The sequence below is a fragment of the Giraffa tippelskirchi genome, chromosome 3, assembly GCF_054371585.1.
Source record: "Giraffa tippelskirchi isolate mGirTip1 chromosome 3, T2T-mGirTip1v1.2.pri, whole genome shotgun sequence".
Lineage (NCBI taxonomy): Eukaryota > Metazoa > Chordata > Mammalia > Artiodactyla > Giraffidae > Giraffa > Giraffa tippelskirchi.
This window is the reverse complement of record NC_137277.1, coordinates 166309721-166326301: the sequence shown is the minus strand read 5'-3', so window position 1 is coordinate 166326301 and position 16581 is coordinate 166309721.

Genomic DNA, 16581 nt, shown 5'->3' with positions numbered 1-16581 from the left:
TTGTATCTAACTCTTTGCAACCCCATGGATTGTAGCCCACCAGGCTCCTCTGTCCATGGTATTCTCCAGGCAAGAATAATGGAGCGGGTTGCTATTTCCTTCTCCAGGGGATCTTTCTGACCCAGGGATTGAACTCAGGTCTCCTGCACTGCAGGCAGATTCTTCGTGGACTGAGCTACAAGGGAAGCCCATTGAGTTAAATAGATTTCAGTTAAGTAGATATGTCCAGGAGCTATAAATGGACACAAAAATGGACAAACAACTACACAGACTCTGCCTAAGAATCCTACTTCTAAATGTGTTTACAGTTCATGGCACACAACATTTAAAGTTCATTTCTATTGCTTGGTATTATCAGGCATCAGGACCCTATCCAACAACATGGGAAAAGCCAAAAATGAATGACGATGATGAAACCTGGCCATCATTTTTTTTTTAAATAAATTTATTTATTTTAGTTGGGTGCTAATTACTTTACAATATTGTAGTAGTTTTTGCCATACATTGACATGGATCAGCCATGGGTTTACATGTGTTCCCCTTCCTGGACCCCACCCACCCACCTCCCTCCCCATCCCATCCCTCTGGGTCATCCCATTGCCCCGGCCCTGAGCATTTGTCTCATGCATCGAACATGGAATGGTGTTCTGTTTCACATATGATAATATACATGTTTCAATGCTATTCTCCCAGAACGTCCCACCCTCACCTTCTCCCTCAGAGTCCATAAGACTGTTCTATGCATCTGTGTCTCTTATTCTGTCTCGTATATAGGGTTATCGTTACCTTCTTTCAAATTCCATATATATGCATTAGTATACTGTATTGGTGTTTTTCTTTCTGGCTTACTTCACTCTGTATATCTGGCCATCATTTTATTTCTTCTAAAATTAATACTAGTAAAAGAAGCACCTTCCTCTAAAATATCCAAAGAATGTATTTACTTATCCAACATTCACTGTAATGGTTTTTAAATAATATAAGGAGACTATTAAAATGCCCATTATTGGGACACTATTCTGATTTAAGTTGGCTTAAAGCTCAACGTTCAGAAAACTAAGATCATGGCATCCGGTCCCATCACTCCATGGGAAATAGATGGGGAAACAGTGGAAATAGTGTCAGACTTTACTTTTTTGGGCTCCAGAATCACTGCTGATGGTGACTGCAGCCATGATATTAAAAGACACTTGCTCCTTGGAAGGAAGGTTATGGCCAACCTAGATAGCATATTTAAAAGCAGAGATATTACTTTGCCAACAAAAGCCCGTCTAGTCAAGGCTATGGTTTTTCCAGTGGTCATGTATGGATGTGAGAGTTGGACGGTGAAGAAAGCTGAGTGCCGCAGAATTGATGCTTTTGGACTGTGGTGTTGAAGAAGACTCTTGAGAGTCCCTTGGACTGCAAGGAGATCCAATCAATCCATCCTAAAAGAGATCAATCCTGGGTGTTCATTGGAAGGTCTGATGTTGAAGCTGAAACTGCAATACTTTGGGCACCTCATGCGAAGGGTTGACTCATTGGAAAAGACCCTAATGCTGGGTAGGATTGGGGGCAGGAGGAGAAGGGGACCACAGAGGATGAGATGGTTGGATAGCATCACCGACTCGATGAACATGGGTTTGGGTGGACTCCGGGAGTTGGTGATGGACAGAGAGGCCTGGCGTGCTGCAATTCATGGGGTTGCAGAGAGTCGGACATGACTGAGCGACTGAACTGAACTGAACTGAACTGATTCTGATTTAGTGGGGCCTCTGTAGGGTTTAGTAATCTGCATTTTAACAAGTGTCCCAGGTGATTACTCAGACAATCCTTGAATACCAATCTGAGAAGCCTAGCCTTTCTTGAATGCTTCAGGAAGGACAGTTTTGGGAGCTTTCAGATTTAGTTTTCTAGACTATTTTCTTGCTTCTCAGACACCAGCATAGTCCAATTACCCCACAAGGATAGAACGCCATGGAAACTTAGCCAAAAATAGATGAAGGATGAGGTATAAAATATTTTTTTCTGAAGACTATGCCCACTTTTCTCTTGGCCTGCCATCTGATAGCTTTTAGATCTTATTCTTTTGTAAGAACTCCAAGTTAGCATTTTTAAAAAATAAAATATTTCAAAGCATTTGATTTAATGGAGTTCTCCAAGATTAAGAAAAAAAAAATTTAAAGCTCTTATTACTTCTAACTGTCAAAGAACATGAAAATAACCTCAATTCTACATAAAACTTTTAACTCTTTTTTTAAATTTTTTTCTAAATTCATTAGCAGGTGATCACTATGTAAAGCTCATGAGAAAGGAAATATTTATGCTAATTTTTATCTATTCTGCTGCACATCAGAAAGTTCATATGCTTACATATCTTCTGTATTTCTGAACAAGTGTATGAAATAATAACAGTCGTAGTCATAGTAGGGTGATGGTGGTAATATTTACCTGGAACAGTTACTATGTTCAAGGTGTAGCATTAATCACTTTGTATACATTATCTGAAATATTTGTCAAAATGATCTCATTTAGGAGGGAAAGCATAATTGCAATTTATAGATTAGGAAACCAAGGCTTAGGTTTGCTTGCCTATGGTCATGGAGATGGCAAATGACACCAAATGGACATGAACCTTATGGCCATCTGTTCCAATGACCCTTTTTAAACCATACTGTGGTCCACCTGCCAGCACTATCATCATTGTTAACTCAAAATCTCTTTCTTATAGTATCTAATTAATACAGGCATTAAATTACATATCTTCAGCTAATAAAATCTATGAGAAAAGGTCCAAGATTTTGATTCCACGCCATCTTTGACACTCATGCAACTTCCCCAAACCATATAATAGAGATGATAGTCAGTCATCTGTACTAAATATATTTTTTAAAACATTTCTGATAAAAATACTTAGTCAGTGGTGAAGGGGAAACTGTCTCATTTGCTTGTCTTTCCAATACTGGTTCATGTGTCATCCAACTGATCACACCAAGGTCATTACCAGTTTAAGAAACAGGCAGCCACCAAGAAAGCCTCTCATCCTGACCCCAGATGACTCTCTTCCTCTTCCTCGAAGAATGAATAACAAAGGCAAAATCCCTTCTTTTCAGACTGGAGGCAAATTTTAAAATGTAAATATGACAGAATACAAAAACATGGACTCCAGTAGTTATCAAATGTCCCCTGGGAATAGATTTTAACATGCAGAAGGGCAGAGAATTTGAATGGGTGGCAGGAGAGAGAAAAACACATGAAGGCACATGGAAACAGATGGTTCTTCCCTACTTCATGAAGTATTAATATTAACAACTGTGTTCCACTTGCTTGACCTCTCAGAGCAGTTTCTGATGGATTGCCCCTATGAAGTATTTAAGATGTGTACGCTGCCACTTCAGTACACATTCAGCTCAGTTGAGTTCAGTCGCTCAGTCGTTTCCGACTCTTTGCGACCCCATGAACCGCAGCACGCCAGGCCTCCCTGTCCATCAATAACTCCCTAAGTCCACCCAAACCCATGTCCATCGAGTTGGTGATGTCATCCAGCCATCTCATCCTCTGTCGTCCCCTTCTCCTCCTGCCCTCAATCTCTCCAAGCATTAGGGTCTTTTACAATGAGTCAGCTCTTCGCATCAGGTGGCCAAAGTATTGGAGTTTCAGCTTCAACATCAGTCCTTCCAATGAACACCCAGGACTGATCCCCTTTAGGATGGACTGGTTGGATCTTCTTGCAATCCAAGGGACTCTCAAGAGTCTTCTCCAACACCACAGTTCAAAAGCATCAATTCTTAGGTGCTCAGCCTTCTTTATAGTCCAACTCTCACATCCATACATGACCACTGGAAAAACCATAGCCTTGACTAGATGGACCTTTGTTGGCAAAGTAATGTCTCTGCTTTTTAATATGCTATCTAGGTTGGTCATAACTTTCCTTCCAAGGAGTAAGTGTCTTTTAATTTAATGGCTGCAGTCACCATCTGCAGTGATTTTGGAGCCCAGAAAAATAAAGTCAGCCACTGTTTCCCCCGTTTCCCCATCTATCTGCCATGACGTGATGGGACCGGATGCCATGATCTTAGTTTTCTGAATGTTGAGCTTTAAGGCAACTTTTTCAATCTCCTCTTTCACCTTCATCAAGAGCCTCTTTAGTTCTTCTTCACTTTCTGCCATAAGGGTGGTGTCATCCGAATATCTGAGGTTACTGATATTTTCCCCAGCAATCTTGATTCCAACTTGTGCTTCATCTAGCCCAGCGTTTCTCATGATGTACTCTGCATATAAGTTAAATAAGCAGGATGGCAATATACAGCCTTGATGTACTCCCTTTCCTATTTGGAACCAGTCTGTTGTTCCATGTCCAGTTCTAACTGTTGCTTCCTGACCTGCATACAGGTTTCTCAAGAGGCAGGTCAGGTGATCTGGTATTCCCATCTCTGTAAGAATTTTCCACAGTTTATTGTGATCCACACAGTCAAAGGCTTTGGCATAGTCAATAAAGCAGAAATAGATGTTTTTCTGGTACTCTCTTGCTTTTTTGATGATCCATCGGATGATGGCAATTTGATCTCTGGTTCCTCTGCCTTTTCTAAAACCAGCTTGAACATCTGGAAGTTCACATTTCACGTATTACTGAAGCCTGGCTTGGAGAATTTGGGGCATTACTTTATAAGCATGTGAGATGAGTGCAATTGGGCAGTAGTTTGAGCATTCTTTGGCATTGCCTTTCTTTGGGACTGGAATGAAAACTGACCTTTTCCAGTCCTGTGGCCACTGCTGAGTTTTCCATATTTGCTGGCATATTGAGTGCATCTCTTTCACAGTGTCATCTTTCAGGATTTGAAATAGCTCAACTGGAATTCCATCACTTCCACTAGCTTTGTTCGTAGTGATGCTTCCCAAGGCCCACTTGACTTCACATTCCAGAATGTATGGCTCTAGGTGAGTGATCACACCATTGTGATTGTCTGGGTCGTGAAGAATTTTTTGTACAATTCTTCTGTGTATTCTTGCCTCCTCTTCTTAATATCTTTACCAGAAACTGTAAATGAAATAAACATGTGTTTCTATACACTTTGTACCTAGATCTTTTACTCAGGATGGTAGGACTCTTTTTAACCACACTATCAATGTCTTTCTGTAAGATACAACTCAATGAATACCTGTATCAACTAAGAATCAGGACACGTTTGTCTTTTACGTCTTTTTTACCACATGAGAAGTACAGAAGGATACAAAACATCATCCTTTCTTCTCAGGCTGTTGGACATTCAGAATATTTAAAATATCTTATCCCATCTTTTGGAGCAATTATTGTACCTCATCTAATGCTTTTAGTCTTATTACTTTTAACTGACGAGCGCTAACTGTGTCTATGTTTCCTAAATTATTTGAAACTGTTTGGAAATTTGGATGTGTATGTGCGTGTGTACAGTTGTATGTCTATGTAAATACAATTTTCAAGTAAATGTAGATAACTGAAAAGCCCATGTATTAAATAAAACGAATATGTGAGACCAATGAAAAATATTTAGTTATATAGAGAGATATGTGTCTAGATGTTACTGTGGAGATTTTCAAGCTATATTACATGAGGAGCAAGAAGAGAAACAGCCTGGTTTATAGAGATAGGCACTTACTAATAAAACTATTTCCTGTTTCTTCAGTGTAGCTAAGAACATGTACTACTTGGTACAGTTTAGAATTTACAAAGGATTGCTGCATAATTGTTATTTCATATTTGTATATTAAAATGAAGTGGTAGTGTTAATAATCTGGGGCAAATCTCTTAACTTTGTCCTTAGCCATTCCTTTCTCATCACTGGTTGTAATATGGATGATCAGAATTTGTGATGATGGTAATTTTTCTTGATAGATTCTAGTTTTATCAGGGTAACAATAAAGAGAAAGCTTGCTCTGGGGCTGAAGATTTTCTTCTTTTCTCCCTCGTAGCTCATTTATAACTTTCCTATTAAGCTGTGGTATTTTATGCCTCCGAGAAGAATGAGAATACTGATGTTTGGATGGTTTCATTTTCTATCATTTCATATAAATTGAACTCATTTTCACAATCTCTGAAAAATATTCTTTTAATATGCATGCTATCCTTTTACTTGTATCACAGTTCAAGAGAGCTGCCTTTGGACCTACAGAGTAAATAAAAAATGTGTGTATGTGTGTGTTAGTCGTTCAGTTGTGTCTGACTATTTGTGACACCATAGACTGTAGCCCACCAGGCTCCTCTGTCCATGGAATTTTCCAGGCAAGAATACTGGAGTGAGTTGTCATTCTCTTCTCCAGGGGATCTTCCTGACCAAGGAATTGAACTCTGATCTCCTAAATTGCAGGCAAATTCTTTATCATCTGAGCTACCAGGGAAGTCCAAATAAAAAATAAAGCCTTGTTTTCAATTCTTACCTTCTTATCACTGGATTTGCCAGGTTTGTGTAGTTGGTCAAATATACAATCTACTTTTGCCCACTACAATCTAACTATTTAACGTTGAATCTTTTCAGTAACATAATATGAATGTGCTTAATCGCTCAGTTGTGTCCAACTCCTTGTGACCCCATGGACTGCAGCCCACCAGACTCCTCTGTTCATGGAGATTTTTCAGGCAAGAATACTGGAGTGGGTTGCCATTCCTTTCTCTAGAGGATCTTCCCTATCCAGGGATCGAACCCAGGTCTCCTTCATTACAGGTGGATTCTTTACCTTCTGAGCCACCAGGGTAGCCAGGAACATGAATGGCTCATGTTAGTCTTAGTCCTGAAGACCCCTGCACTGTAATCTCTAGAATCCCACCTCACTTGGAGACCCCTTCCTACCCATGGCAGAATCCTGGTCAAGAAGAAAAAACAAATTTAAGCTGCTAATACAGGGGATTCCACATCACTGTTTCAGCTAATCTCTTGCTCACAACCTTGACTGAATTCCTAAATTCCATGGAATTTTTCACTGTCCCAAGGGGTCTCTTCTCTTTTATAACCAGTAACATGATCAATTTTTGTATCCACCAAGGGTGAGGCTCTATTCTTTCTTTATGGTTGACTTCTGTTGTGTGTTCAAAGGAATCTAACAAATACATGAAGATACTAGTTTCTGCTGCACAATGAAGTCAATCAGCTATCTGTATACATATAATCCCTCTCTCTTGGACTCACTCCCACCCCATCCCCCAACACTGTAAAGCAACTATATGCCAGAAAATAAGAAAAACTGGGACACAAACTTTCCTTTTATGAAGAAAATTTACATTTATAAAGGTGTCTCCCTCTCCTGTACCAAGATGAGGAGGACTCTTAACAACCCTCTATCTAAGGATAAGGCACTGACTTCAATCTGTACATCAAACTTTACCAACAACCCTGCTTACCACCTTTCCTGACTACTTTCCCAAAACTTGCCTCCACCACCCAGAAGCCTGAAACCCATTTTCCTTTGTTTATATACCACATAAATTGAACTCATTTTCACTATCTCTGAAGAATATTCTGTTAGCATGCATGTTATCTCTTTACTTGTATCACAGTTCAAGAGAGCTGTCTTTGAACCTACAAAGTAAATAAAAAATAAAGCAATGCTTGAACTCTTATCTTTATATGGTATATGTCTTATATGGGATGTCTTTACACAGTATATAAGGTATATAAGTCCCAATTCTAAACACCTTTTTGGGTTCCTCATCCCTGAGTATTCCCATGTGTATGCACAATGCACACGTTAATAAATTCCTGCTTTTTTCCCTCATTAAAACAAAAAAAAAGACACATGAAGGTGGAAGGTATGAAGGTGAAGATAGGGAGTAGCTGAAGAAAGCACAAAATCCTTCTCCCACCAGAATTCAAATTATTTCAGGCGTTTCTCCTATTAACACTAAAATCCTCTTTTTCTTCTCCTGCCTTATCACTTTGGGGGAATGTATTGTTCTTCTCTCTGCTTTTACCATAAATGGCGGGAACTGTCATGTTACCCACTCAGGTAGACATATGTTACGGTAGTCTCCAGAGTAGAGTTTCCTTGTTGCCATGGGGCAATTTGAGATGGAACAAAACAAGTGGAATCACTTGTAAGAATTTGTGAAACAAGCTAAAAAGCATTATTGTATATGGGTAATGTCATAAAATTTCAAGCAAGGGTATTCAGTAATTATTAAATAAGTATTGTTCGTGATTAAATCATTTCTTTAACATGAAGATTTAATTGCCCTTAAATATCTAGTTTATCCTTTCAGAAGTCATCATTTTGGAAAAAAACCCACTAGACTAGAATAAGAGGAGAACAAATAGATGTTTATGCAAACATATACCTCATATAGGCTTTCCTGGGGGCTCAGGGGTAAAGCATCTGCTTGTGGTAAGAGCTGCAGGAGACACAAGTAAAGATCCCTGGGTAGAGAAGATCCCCTGGAGGAGGACATTGCAACCTACTCCAATATTCTCACTTGGAGAATCCCATGGACAGAGGAGCCTGTAGTTTGGATTCTATAGTCCATAGAATCACAAAGAGTGGGACAGAATTGAAGTGACTTAGTATGCACACATGCATACCTCATGTATCCATGGGTGAAAACCAGGGCAAAATGAGTAACTCCTCAGGGTGGCTTAAAATTTAGACTATCATCTTCCTGGGCTTCCCTCATAGCTCAGATGGTAAAGAATCCACCTACCAATGCAGGACACCAGGGTTCAATCCCCAGGTTGGAAAGATCCCCTGGAGAAGGGAATGGCAACCCATTCTAGTATTCTTGCCTGGAGAACTCCATGGACAAAGGAGGCTGGTGGGATATGGGGGTCCATGGGGGTCACAAAGAGTTGGACACAGCTGAGCAACTAACGCATAGGAACACTATCTTCATAGGATTAGGGAGGAGGTATTTAGACTCCTTAGGGAGAGACAGAATGGTGGCTAGGAAAGATAAATGGTCTTTCGAAGAATTGATGGGAAGTATGGTAGTTAGTGACAAAATTTGTCTGGATGTGGTGTTGACTTCTGGACTCTTCTCCTGTGATAAGAGTCAATCTTCCTTGGTTGATGAAAATCCTGGGGATGGGATTTAAAACAGTTGAATTTCTTTTGGAGGATCTGTCTTTAGGAAGTAAGGAAAATTCAGAGATAACCTCTGCCTGCATTTACTGTATTTCACAAGTCTATAAGACTTCCCAAATGGCATTATTGGTAAAGAATCCACCTGCCAATTCAGGAGACATAAGAGATGCAGATTTGATACCGGGGCTGGGAAGATCCTCTGGAGGAAGACATGGCAACCCATTTCGGTATTGTTGCCTGGACAATCTCATGGACAGAGGAGCCTGGGGGGCTATAGTCCAACAGGGCCGCAAAGAGTAAGACACAACTGAATCAACTTAACATGCACGCATGCATGCACATATCTATAGCTCAAAATAATCAATAAACCAAATGGACCCATTGCAGTGTGGCATATTTGAACTCCTACAATCATATTTTGGCGTAGCATATTCTGCTACTCTTCATTGTGGAATAAACTGAAATTAAGATGGCCATCTTCCCAAGACAAAGCCAGAAATCCAACCTGTTTGAATCACTCCAGAAAGTCATCTTATCCCCACAGTAGTGCACTGGGTGAATTGAGTCCCTCACAAAAGAATGAAGAGCTCTTTGAAGGAGGGCAGGAGCCTGGGCACGCCTCTTTTTTATGTAAAATGTTGAGGGAGACTAAGAGAGTGAAAGAACTTCACCAAGTCCTCGATCTCTTCCCAACCCAGAGATCAAACCCAGGTCTCCTGTGTGGCAGGCAGATTCTCTCTGAATTGTTAGAACATTCAAACATATATCATCAATAAATAATTGAAGATGGCATCTGTATCACTTAGATCTTGGTTCTGCATGGGATGAAAACCTCAAAAAAGTGATTATTATGTATGTATTTCTATAGTTATAGTTATGTCAGGACCCTTCTGACATTTATGGGAAGTTTTTCCTCCCAAAGGTTTTCAATGGTTGATTTATCATGTGGTCTTCCTCACCACCTGCATCTACTTCCTCCCTGACAAATCAACGTATAACTTAGTTGTTTGAAGTACAAGATGATGGTTGCTGGGATACTGTCACCAGCCTCAGAAATCCTGAATATGAACAGCTATTTTATTTCTATAGCACTTCTTTTTAGCCATTTTTGCATATTGCATACATATTAACTTAGGAAACACATGGCTCTACATTACTTATATTCAGTTTTAGGTACAAAGATTTATGCATGGGTAATGATGTTCCGGGAGTTGGTGATGGACAGGGAGGCCTGGCGTGCTGCGATTCATGGGGTCGCAAAGAGTCAGACATGACTGAGCGACTGAACTGAACTAATGATGTTCCAAAAAAGGGTCTGATTTTGTGTATCTCCCTAGGCACTCATTGTTCATTTATGGGCAAGACAGAGAACAGACATAGTACTTTGATACATTCAAAAATGAGGCTCAGACTTTACCTTGTGGCTTAGTGGTGAAGAGTCTGCCTGCCAATACAGGGGATATGGGTTCAATCCCTGGTCTGGGAGGATAACATATGCCAGGGAGCAACTAAGCTTGTGAATCACAACTATTGAGCCTGTGCTCTAGACCCTGGTAACTGAAACTACTGAGCCCATTCACTGCAACTACTGAAGCCTGTGCACCCCCAAGTCTGTGCTCTGCAACATGAGAAGCCACTGCAATGAGAAGACACATGGTCATAAATAAATAAATTGATTAAATTATATTTAAAAAATGAGACTCAGGGGCCACACTGGAGATATCCTTAAAGTTCAAACAAAAGTATTAGATAAGGAAAGATTTAATTTGATAGAAGAGAAAGTATATCATGCCACCCTGGGGGTATCATTGGGTATAAGTGGTATGGGTACAATCATTCTCAGAGAAGTTCACTGCATTTTGGGAGGATAGGTTGATGGAGTCATACTAGAGTGAAAATAAACAAAACAAAACAAGTCAGATAAAAAGAAAAACCCTACTAATGTGAAGTAACAAAAGACAATTGCAAAATTATAAGGTCCATGAGGGAGAGACCATGTCTATACAGTCACCAGGCAGCCCCAGTGCCTTGCGAAATGCTTATTACCATTTGAAGAAATGAGTGAGTGAATAAAAACCTATTCTATACTGAGAATCAACAAAATAATTGCTGCAAGGATGGAAAGAGATTCCTTTCCCCTCTTCAGGACAGTAACTTCCCATGTGTCAGAGCAGCTAGGACCAGAGCAAGAAAGAACAACAATAACAACAACAAAACACCAATATCCAGAAAGTGGCAAAGACAGTGAAGGGACACTGCCCCTATACAGAAACTTACTAAGTGTTCTCAGTGTGTAGCAGATGGAGAGCCATATGCGGGCAAAGAGGGAAACTATAATGACTTTCCAAGAGTACATGTGAACCATCAAAGGGACTCTGCCATCACAAGTGAGGCACTTGGGGTCTGGAGTTCAGAATTATAGTGGTGGTACCCAGAGCCAATGGCTCTTCTTAGTGAGAAATATAAACACTGTATTTTGCATCTTCCAGTCTTGTGTCCTGGGAAACAAGAACATACATATTTAATTCAGTTAAAAATTACTTCCAATTGGCAGATGTTGGGATATTAGCTTCAGAGCAGAGAGAAGGATTAAAATATTCACTAAATACATCAGTATGTTGAACCGTCTGTGGGCTTTGAAACTGTATTGTGTATCCCATTATGGAAATATGTATTCAATATGTTAGGTGAGGAAGGCAAAATACAAAGAACCATATGTACATACTGTGTTTACAACTATGTTAAAATGTACAGTTATAGGATTTGAGAGAGAAAAATACCATATGATCATTAGTAAGGATGTGAATGTTTGGCATTTTAAAGTTTTCAGAATATTTCCCTGTGAATTTCTGTACAGTAAACTTCATTATAGAAAAAGTGATTGTCCCATCTAGCCAGTCAAATCACATATAGCCAAATGGAGATATATGTGTCCCATACCTATAATAACACAGAAGGACCATAATGTAGAATATTCAATCTATAATGGCTCTATCACTAAAAATAAATGATTTACCAGCAGGCATACAGACTGAGGAAAATAGCGTTAATAAACTTTAGCATGAGTTTCCCTAGATAAGCTTTACTGTTTTGCATTTAGGTTATACTAGGTCAACTGTCAACTAGACACTGAGGTTTGATTTAACGATATTATCAATTAGGTAGACTATCTCACAATAATAATTTCTTGAATTTCATTCAAACTCAGTGAATTTTACATCTTTCCCCTGCTGACCATTTTCCTCTTAATAAAAGAACCAGGAAAGTTCTTGAGCTTTCAGTCTGGAAAGAAGATAAAAGGGGTTGAGTAGGAACCTAATTAATAGTAGTACTTTGCATATTTCACCACCTTTCTGTAAACAGATGTTCTGTTAGCTGGCCAGACTACAAGTGCCTGAGTCATAAAAGGAACATAATTAACAGAAGCCTTTATAATATATGAAATCCAGCTCCCATCTGCAAAGACTCCTCCAGAAGACTTGCACATGCGTGGACTTCAGCCTTTTTTTTATCTTGGTCTCGTAGCCCTGTGCTATCCTCTCTTCTTTGCTCGCCTCTGAGAGTGTTCAGAACAAGGAGAATAATATTAGAATTCTTCTCAAATTCTATTGAAAGATTGAATCAATAGAATGTTTGTCCTGGTGACTCCTCCAGGTTCTGTCTAGAAACCTCAGGCTTTAATATGATGGGGATATATGTACCTTAAAAATATTTATATTTGAGTACATTTGATTTATACTGTTGTGTCAGTTTCAGGTGTACAGCAAAGTAATTCAGCTATATATATACATGTATCTATTTTTTCATATTTTTCCATTAGATTATTATAGAATATTGAGTATAGTTCCCTGTGCTATACAGTAGGTCCTTTATAGATTATCAATCTTGTATATAGTAGTGTGTGCATGTGAATCTCAAATATGTTGTTGTTGCTGTTCAGTCACCAAGTCATGTCCAACTCTTTGCAATCCCATGGACTGAAACACACTAGGCTTTCCTGTACCTCACCATCTCTCACAGTTTGCCCAAGTTCATGTCCACTCAAACATGTACTTTTCTACTTAAGACTTTTTTAAAAGACTTAGTGAACCACAAGACTCAGTGCTTCCAATGTAGAGGGCATGGGTTTGATCCCAAGATGGGGACTGAGATCCCATATGCTGTGCAACACTGACAAAAGAAAAAAGAAAAAAAGAAAAGGCAACTACAAATAAGAACTACTTGCTATAAATTACTTGGAAAAGAAGAATGTTAAGTTAATAAAACAAATATTACATTAAAAAAAAAACTTTCTGTTATTGAGGGATCAGAAACTCCCGTGGACTCATTCAAAAGTCATAGCTCTACACTTTTTACCTCTTCCAAGTCTTTTGGGGGAACTCTTTCTAAGAATAACCCTACACATTTAATTATCTCACCCCATATACAGTCCCCCAAACATTAGCTCAGTATTTGCTCAGAGTTTGCACCATTAAATGACTCTGCACTGCTGATGCCTGAACCACTTGCCATCAGATTACACCCAGCACTTAACCACCTCTTTTCAAGGGATAGTATCAGAATTCCTCCCCAGCCCAGGCTGCAGACTGAAATCATGTGATTAATTGCAACTTCCCAGGCTGGCTTTCTTTGTGGACTGTGGAGAGAGAGGTTGCTAGAGAAATGTCTACAGCGATCAAGCTGTTTACAAGTCATTACAAACGGATGATGGTGCCATAAAGAATGGCAGAGATGAAGAGAAATCCCATTGTTAGTCCAGAAGGCCAGTGTCATGTCTTATTGGTTACACCAGATGCAGCTCATTCAGGCCCGCTTTGCAAGCAGCCTTGGCTACAAGCTCTGGTATCTTGGAATTAAAAGTGAAATTAAACCATTTGGCTCAGGAGTCAGCATGTGCCTGATAATTTAGGCTCAGTGTGCTAGTGAATCTACCAAAAACCATGTTCAATAATCCATATCGGATTTGTCGAACCATGAAGAGAAAATACTTTTTAAATTTTGAAAGACTTTCTCAAAATAGCTGCCAATGTCTGCAGTTTTCCCTCAAACTTTTTCTCCCACCTGCAGCCATTACAGCTCTGTGGCAGAGATTATATTCACATCTGTTGAGCTTAGAGACTGAGTTCCCAGAATTCACATCCAATTTGTCTCATCACCGTATCGCCTTGTCCACAGGCACATGGTCTACCTGAATGCAAGGGGCATCCCACATGGAACCTACCTGATTTTACAAACAATCCTCCCTCCCCATCACCTCTCCATTTTACAGTTCTGGACTCCAGATGTTACCTTAACCAGTTGCACCCTCCTGTGAGTCTTCATGTCCCCTACTGTCTCCTCAATCCAAGTTTCATAATTTCAAAACAAATATGTGCAGGTTGAAAGCAAATGCTTTGACATAATCTAACTTGAAACAATTCTTATGAATTGATATTACTATTATTATTTTACTATAGAGATCTCTGATTTGTTGTCAGAAAAGTGGCTCTTAAATTCACAATCACTGTTTTAAATCTGTAATATTTCTTCCCCAGAAGCTAAAAGACAAATTTTGAATTAAAGTTAGGGTATATTTCTTGCTGTATTTCTGTTATGTAGCTTATATCCAGTGACATATTGATAGTGTGTGTGTTAGTTGCTCAGTCGTGTCCGACTCTTTGTGATCCCGTGGACTGTAGCTCACCAAGTTCCTCTGTCCATGAAATTCTACAGGTAAGAACACTGGAGTAGGTTGCCATTCTTCTCCGGGGGAATCTTTCAAACTCAGGGATTGAACCTGAGTCTCTGGCATTCCAGGCAGATTCTGTACCATCTGAGCCACCAGAGAAGCCCAGACATATTGATAGTAGCTGCCTATATTTGCTTTACTGTGAAGAATTCAGAGCACAGTTAGTTCCTAAATGGGGGCAAAGGGTTCTGGGATTGATTAGTAATGTCTGGTTTTGGCTTGAGGGAAAATTTTAAGGTATACATGCCTTATATTTGCCATCTTTCTCTTAAATTTTTCAGAAAGAATTAATTTCAGATGTTTTATTCAATAATATAATCCAACTACTAGATCAAAGGGACTTTAACTATAGCTAGAGGGCCCATTTCTTCCAGTCTGTGTTCTTATAAATAAAGTTTTATTGGAAAACAGTCACCCTCATTTGTTTACATGTTGCCTATGGCTTTGCTTTTGTGCTGCAGCCAACATATTGAGTAATTATGACAAAAACTACATGGTCCATAAAGCTTAACATATTTGCTATATGGCCCTTTACAGGAAGAAAAAAAAAAAAAAGTGCCACTTCCTGATCTAGAAAGAAGCAGTACTAACTTCCTGACTCCTGTCTCTGTAGAGTTTATGGCTAGGGCCACTTAATCCCTCCCCACTGATTCAGCCTCACCTGGTGTTCAGTCAAATAAATTTCACTGAAAAGCTTAGGTGTATTAGCATCAGTTTATCTTCATGACCTCAAACAGCTCCTCAAACATGAACTCAAACATGACTTCAGCAGACTTTATTCCCTCAATTCTAATAGTTGGCATCTGTCCATTTTCTGTAAATAAGTTGTTACTTTGTATTCTAATTTAGATAAGTCCAAAATATTAAAATTTATCCCTCCTACTCCTATCTCAGTCTTCCGGATACCAGCCATCCATCTGAAATGAACTACGTCATCTATCACAATTTTAGTGGCTACAACAGCTGCTGCATGTAGAATCACCTCAAAACTCATGGCTTCAAACAACAGTCATTGTTAGAACTCTCACATCCCTCGGACAGCTGCTTTGGGTTGGGTCTAGCCATGAGTCTTTAGGTCAGTCAGGGAATCCACTTCAGGATAGATTTGGCTAGAACAATTCAACCAGGCAGCTTTGCTCCACACTTCTCTCATTCTTCTCTTAGGGTCAGTGGGCTAGTCTTGACATGGCCTTGGTCTCTTAATGGCCTAAATACAAGAGAGCAAACTCAACCACATAAGTTCTTTTCAAGCCTCTCTGTTCTTATATCTATAATAACCCATTGCCCAAAGCAAGCCACAGGGCCAAACGTAGAGTCAAAGAGCAAGAACAAAGCTCCATTCACATAAGATGGTCTCCAACATTACCTGGCAAAGTGCATGGATAAAGACCATCACTATGGCCTACAGCATGGGCTATCTGTCCAGTATCTCCATCAGATATCATCTGTCCATCATCTGTGCAATATCTCTGGTTCAGAGCTGAACAAAACCACCCATATATTAAAACATCGTACATTTCCTAGGTATTAAATGCTGGGTGCCATTCCAGATATTTTGATTCCTAATCCCAAGTCATGCATGAGACATGGAGGAAGAGAAAATTACATCTTAACCCAAATTCTTTCACTAGTAATGACCTTCTTGAAATTTGTTGTTTTGTCACTAAATTGTGTCCAACTCTTTTGTAACCCTATGGACTCCAGACTCCTCTGTCTGTGGGATTTCCCAGGCAAGAATATTGAAGTGGCTTGCTATTTCCTTCTCCAGGGGATTTTCCTGATCTGGGCATCTAAACCTCATCTCCTGCATTAGCAAGGGGATTCTTTAC